Source organism: Spermophilus citellus (genome assembly GCF_964194105.1).
Source record: "Spermophilus citellus genome assembly, chromosome: 2".
Classification (NCBI taxonomy): domain Eukaryota; kingdom Metazoa; phylum Chordata; class Mammalia; order Rodentia; family Sciuridae; genus Spermophilus; species Spermophilus citellus.
Window position 1 is genome coordinate 33,323,088 of NC_138183.1, and position 6,325 is coordinate 33,329,412.

Genomic DNA, 6,325 nt, shown 5'->3' on the forward strand with positions numbered 1-6,325 from the left:
CATGCCAGCCCTTTCCCTCTTTGGGTTACACCATTCTGAATCAGCCAGAACAAGATGGATCAACTCATTCCTGCACCATTGGTTTTTATTTCCCTGAGCAATCCCCCAAAAGATGATGAAAAAGAACAATTCTCCACTACCATTTCTTGTGGGCCCAGTTATTCACAGAATCTGTTTTGTCTCTGTCTTTTTACAACTTTATTGGCATATAATTGCCCTACAATAAACTGCACATATTAGAGTATAAGGTTGGATTAGGGTTGACATATATCTTCCCACAAAACCATCCCCATCGGGCTGGGTTCAGTGGTCGAGCGCTTACCTAGCAGGTATGAGGCATTGGGTTCCATCCTCAGCACCACATAAATATAAATAAATAAAGATATTGTGTCCATCTACAACTAAAATATATATATATATATATATTTTAAAAACCATCCTATAATTAAGACAATGAACGCAACCAACACCCTTAAGTGACATCCAATCCTGGATGTCACTTGCCTAAGAATTGCCTTGCGCTCATTTATTATCCATCTCCCTTGCCAACCCCCCTTCATGGTCCTCACAGGCAACCTGGCCTGCTTTCCATTGCTATTGACCCACTTGCGTTTTTTAGAACTTTACATAAATGTAACCATATAGTAGGTGTTCATTGTTGTCTGACTTCTTTCACTCAGCCCAATTATCTCCAGGTTCAAGTATGTTGTTACCTGTATCAAAAATTCATTCCTTTGTATTGCTGAGCACTATTCTGTAGCAGGGTTGCAAATTTGTTTATCCATTCACCTGCTGATGGGCTTTGGGTCAATGCCAGTTTGGAGCTATTCCAAATAAAGCTGTCATGAACACTTATATACGATTCTTTTTATGGACATGTTTTCTTTTTCTTGAATAAATATCTAGGAGGAATGGCTGGGTTGTATGTTTATGGATAGTCTCTTCTGAAGAGACTATCACACTTTCCCAAAGGGTGCCATTTTACAGTTCTACCAGTAGTGTCTGGGAATTCTAGTTCCTTCACGTGCTCACCAACACTGGGTATGGTTGGTCTTCCTAGTTGTAGCCATCTTAGTGTATGCTTCTTTATCATGCATATAGCTTCATTGGTGAAATGTCTGTTCAAGGAGTTTTTAAATAATGGGGGTTTTTTAATACATCAGACATAGTAAAGCCTATAATTATGAAGGTGGTCTTTGGAATCCATCAGATTCCTGTTTTATTTCCTGGCTCAGCCACTTATTATACAATTTAGGATGAGTAGCTTACCCTTTCTGAACCTCATATTTCTCTTGTATAAAATGAAGATAATAGAATCTAATAAGGTGGAGTAATAATCAGATATTTAATTTTTTAAAAATATTTGACTCAAGGCCTAGCATACAGATCTTTTTAAAAATATCTCTTTTAGTTGTAGATGGACAAAATACCTTTATATTTTGTATTTGTTTTTATATGGTACCTGTGGATCTTAATAAATATTATTAACAATTTTTTTTTTTGGTACCAGGGATTGAACTCAAGGGCACTTAACTATGGAGCCACATCCCCAGCCCTTTTTACTTTTTATTTTGAGACAGGGTCTCATTAAGTTGCATAGGTCCTTGCTAAGCTGCTGACGCTGGCTTTGAACTTGCACTCCTCCTGCCTCAGTCTCCCAAGCTGCTCTCAAGTGCACCACCACCTATGATATTAATTATAATATCCTCCACTAGTCTAATTTGAAATGAAACAATCAAGACCTGTGGCACTAAACTAAATAAAAACTAAACTCTATGAGAATTAAATGGTGCTTCATGTCCAGTACAGGAGGGTAGATATACATTGTGTTTAATCCTTAAGTATGTGACAAATAAAATTTAAGTCAATTATGTCAGAGCTAAAAGAGTCCTTAGACATATCTAAACCAACCCATGCCTTAGCCCAGGGTAGTTATTGCCTTAGGCAATAAGTACACTGCTAGGACTTAACCAGGGTGGTGCAAATTTGAATGGTCAGGGAGCATGACAAGGAAGATCTGCAGGTTATTTTGCAAGTCACCACTATGCAAAAGGGTCTTGTAATACAGATTGTCCAGTACCTAGAAATTTGCAGAGAGAATACCTTCTTCATAGCAGCCCAAGAAAGAAACAGCAGAGGACACCTGTCTGACAGCTTCCTTCCTACGACCCGGAACCCCTCGTGGAAAGCAATCTTTCCTTCACTGCTGGGTGTGCTGTTTGGCGCCATGGCAGCCATTCTGGAGAACATATTCTATGCTCTGCAGCTGCTGCATTTTTTTCTAAGCCCAGAAGTCAACAGGCAGGAGAGTGCAGGTGGGACGCCAAGCAAGGGAGAGAGAGAAGGTGCATGAGATAATGTCCTGTCTTAGCCTGGGAGCCCAGAACAGATCCTGAGTCAAAAGATTAAGTGCAAGAGGTTTGGAGGGGCGAGATTCTAGGAAGAACTGGTAAGGGAACAGGCAGAGGAGTCAGGGACTCCAAGGTGGAGTGATGAAGTTACTATTGTGGACATCGGGGGCTCAGGCCTACTAGGAGACAACAAGAAACACATCTGGAGATTTCCTCCACATTAACCTATATCTCTCCCAACAATAGGAGGAGAGTTGCCAGTAGTAGGGCACCTCTGGAATGGCCTGGAATGGTGAGTGCCATATGCCTTCTTGCCCTTAAAGGACCAAAGAGTAAGTATTCTAATTAAGGGCCCATGTGACTTCTTTGGCAGCTCATTGACTCTGCTGCTACAACTCAGTCACAGGTGGTACTTATAGAACTGTACTGGGGCAGAGCTGTGACCCAGTACAATTTCATTTATAAAAACAAGAAGCTAACCTGTACCCCATTTTGCAGATGGAGAAACTAAGACTGTGTGGAGAAAGGTAGCTGGTCATGTGACCAGCCAAGAGCATGTCTCCTTATTTTCTGACCAATATTTTTCCACTCTATTTAGCTACCTCTTTATTGGGGGTTTTGTGGGGGCTTTGAAGGAACTGGCAGCCAGTCCTCTTCCAGGAAGTATCTGTGTAACCTGTAATTCTTAAACAGCAGCCGTGTGTTTCCTGTTGGTGGCTAGAGAGGCACTAGGGACTGAAGCCTCAAAGTCTCCAAGAATGGCTCAGAGCAGCTTCCTCTGCAAGCGTCACCATCACCGAGCGAGGCTGCTTTGGAAGCCTCCCCCGTGCCAGGCCCTCTTCCATCAGCCGCTGCCTTGGCTGCCTTGGCAGAGTACCTCTCAGCAGCGGCCACAAAGCACAGAGTGAAAAAGCAGTTAGAGCTTTGGATCCTGTAAAAAATCTAAAAATATCCAGGAATGTGTGCACATATGTGGCCCTTCTGTGATCAAAACATCTGGGGAGAAGATCAAATGCTCCTGCTTTAATTTGCCTAAAATTCTGTGAGGACTTTGGAAGGAAAAGAAGTTGAAAGTCATTGACTTTTCTGGGGGAGGGGGGTGAGGACGTCACAAATTTTTGGATTTCATTTTTTTTTAAGACAAAGTAAGTTATGTTTATGCGGATTCCTCCCCTGGGGTGAGTCCTGGACCTCAACTTCCTCTGGATTCTGGAGATTGTTTCTCATAACGGGGGTGGAAAGTTCATTGGCTACAGGCTTGAATTCCTGATTTGGAAACTTTGAGGGAAAAAGAAAAAAAAAAAAAAAGGAAGTTAAAACGCCAAGTTCTTCAATCAAAACATTAGGAGTGGTGATAATGTGACAAATCCTGTAATGTCAGATTTGAAGCAGGGCCTGTGTAAACCAGGCATTTGTCAGATGGGGAAACTGAGGCCCAGAAGGAGCACTTGCCTGGTGTCACTCAGTGGGTAGAAGAGGCAGGGCTGACACATACGCCCAGGCCATGGGGGGAAAGAGTCGGAGCAGTCTTCATTCCGGCTCTGCCACTTGAAAGCCAAAGACCTTAAAAGAGCATGCTACAGGGATACTGCCACATCGATGTTCATAGCAGCACAATTCACAATAGCTAGACTGTGGAACCAACCCAGATGCCCTTCAATAGATGAATGGATAAAAAAAAAAAATGTGGCATCTATACACAATGGAGTACTATGCAGCAATAAAAAATGACAAAATCATAGAATTTTCAGGGAAATGGATGGCACTAGAGCAGATTATGCTTAGTGAAGCTAGCCAATCCCTAAAAAACAAATACCAAATGTCTTCTTTGATATAATGAGAGCAACTATGAACAGAGCAGGGAGGAAGAGTAGGAAGAAAAGAGTAACATTAAACAGAGACATGAGATGGGAGGGAAAGGGAGAGAAAAGGGAAATTGCATGGAAATGAAGGGAGACCCTCATTGCTATACAAAATTACATATAAGAGGTTGTGAGGGGAATGGGAAAATAAACAAGGAGAGAAATGAATTACAGTAGATGGGGTAGAGAGAGAAGATGGGAGGGGAGGGGAGGGAGGATAGTAGGGGATAGGAAAGGTAGCAGAATACAACAATTACTAATAGGGCATTATGTAAAATTGTGGATGTGTAACCGACGTGATTCTGCAATCTGCATTTGGGGTAAAATTGGGGGTTCATAACCCACTTCAATCTAATGTATGAAATATGATATGTCAAGAGCCTTGTAATGTTGTGAACAACCAAAAAAAAAAAAAAAAAAAAAAAAAAAAGACCTTTCTGTACTATGAGATGTCAGTGGTTCATTTTGACTGTCAGAAGCCAGGCTCAGAACCTCTGGATCTTATGCAGCTACTTGTTGTGGACCAACAGGGTCCTCGAAGGCTGAAAGAAAGGCATATAGAGGCCCACCTTCTGTATTACTAATCATGGCCCCAAACCTTCGCAGAGTTCTCTAGTAATCTGGACTGGCTGATGTGTGGATTCAAGCTCCCAGCTGGACTCCTTGGCCAGAGCAGGTTAACTGGCCTACAGGGTACCTTTTCCTGAAGGTAGGCCCTCAGTCTGGGGCAGGGAAAGCAAGGCACTCCCTAAAGCTTAGTCTCCCTGAGTGAGCCACTCATTCATGCTTTTTCACCTGTGTCATTTAGGGTCCCACTGGCCTTGTGAGGGCACACAGAGGCTTCTTAGTTTACTCCTGGACGCCAAAATTTTTCAACCTGCCCCTCTTCGTGAAGTTCTGCTCCAGGCAGGAACTTGAGTTGATCTCCACCACAGGCGCCAACTACAGCGCCCTCTAGAGGTTGGTCTTTCACCTCTCTCCAGGTACTCCAATGGCTCGGGGCCAGGCCTGATGGGGGGATAGCCATCACCTGCAAGAGACAAAATCCCAAATTATCAGGACAGTCCTAGTAATAGGGTGGCAACTCTGCTTCTCTTCCTTTCCACTGTCGCCACTTTAACCCAATGGGCACATTGAAATGGAGGTCCACTTACCCAAAGTTTTCATGAATGCCTCTTTCATGTGCCCCCCACCCCCATCAATCTACACTCTGCTAAAGTTACGTTCTCTCCTATCGACCATGTGGCCAACAAACTAAAGACTACATCATGGACATTCAGGAGCAACAAACCATGACTGCAGCTGAGACATCCCAAACGGGCTACCACCCTTCCACATTAGCATTGTGGATCTCCTTCTGTTTTAATTGGTTCATAGAAATACTAAACAAACAGACCTTCTTTGCCATGGAGGAAAAAAAATCTCAAATTATGTCAAAATCTCCTTTTGTCCCTTGTTTCTTCTTATCCCATTCGATCCCAGATGTGCTGCGGGAGTCTGGTTGAAAAAATGGGTCTCTTCTTCATGATCTAAAGACCGGGGCATCCTCCACTGCACCTCTCCAGGTGGACCCGTCCGGCACCAGCCCGCTCCTGCTTTTCCAAACTGCCAAAGAGTCAACAAGACAAATGACTGTGCCACGACTCACTTGCAGCATCTGGAAAACATAAACTAATGTCAAAATCAAATGCCAACTGCACTGCCAGCTTCCAGGAGATAATGACCTAGAATTGAATGAGATTCAGACTCCTCCTCAGAGCTCAGCTCTGGGGATTATGAGCATCCAAATGGCAGGGACCAGCTTCATCTTATCTCCATCTCTAGGGCTGTCCTGGTTTATGTATGGGTTGGTCACTTGTTATAAGCATTTTGTTTAAAGGACCCCAGGACACTTTTTATTTGAAAAGTGGAGAAATGGGACCATGGAGCTCCTTGGTCTGCTTCTGTTCTAGATATGAGTCACAAGGGGAAAAGTGAAGTCACACAGATCCCCAGATGTGTTGAGATTTCTATATTCTGTAGGCATGGGACTGATGGCAGGAAGTTCTTAGAGATACTGTTGACAGGTGTTTTCACATCCCAGATTGCTCAGCAAAGACTTCCTGTCTGGCA

At 43.2% G+C, this 6,325-nt stretch overlaps 1 long non-coding RNA gene across 1 annotated transcript; it reads right to left on the reverse strand.

Moving 5' to 3' along the window:
* Window positions 1–2,755: 2,755 nt before the first annotated feature.
* LOC308642300 lies at window positions 2,756–5,811 on the reverse strand. Its single transcript, XR_014020522.1, has 3 exons — window positions 5,610–5,811; window positions 4,647–5,243; window positions 2,756–3,914 (listed from the first exon to the last, which is right to left on the reverse strand). It is a non-coding gene; the product is annotated as an uncharacterized lncRNA (long non-coding RNA).
* Between the last annotated feature and the right edge of the window lie 514 nt (window positions 5,812–6,325).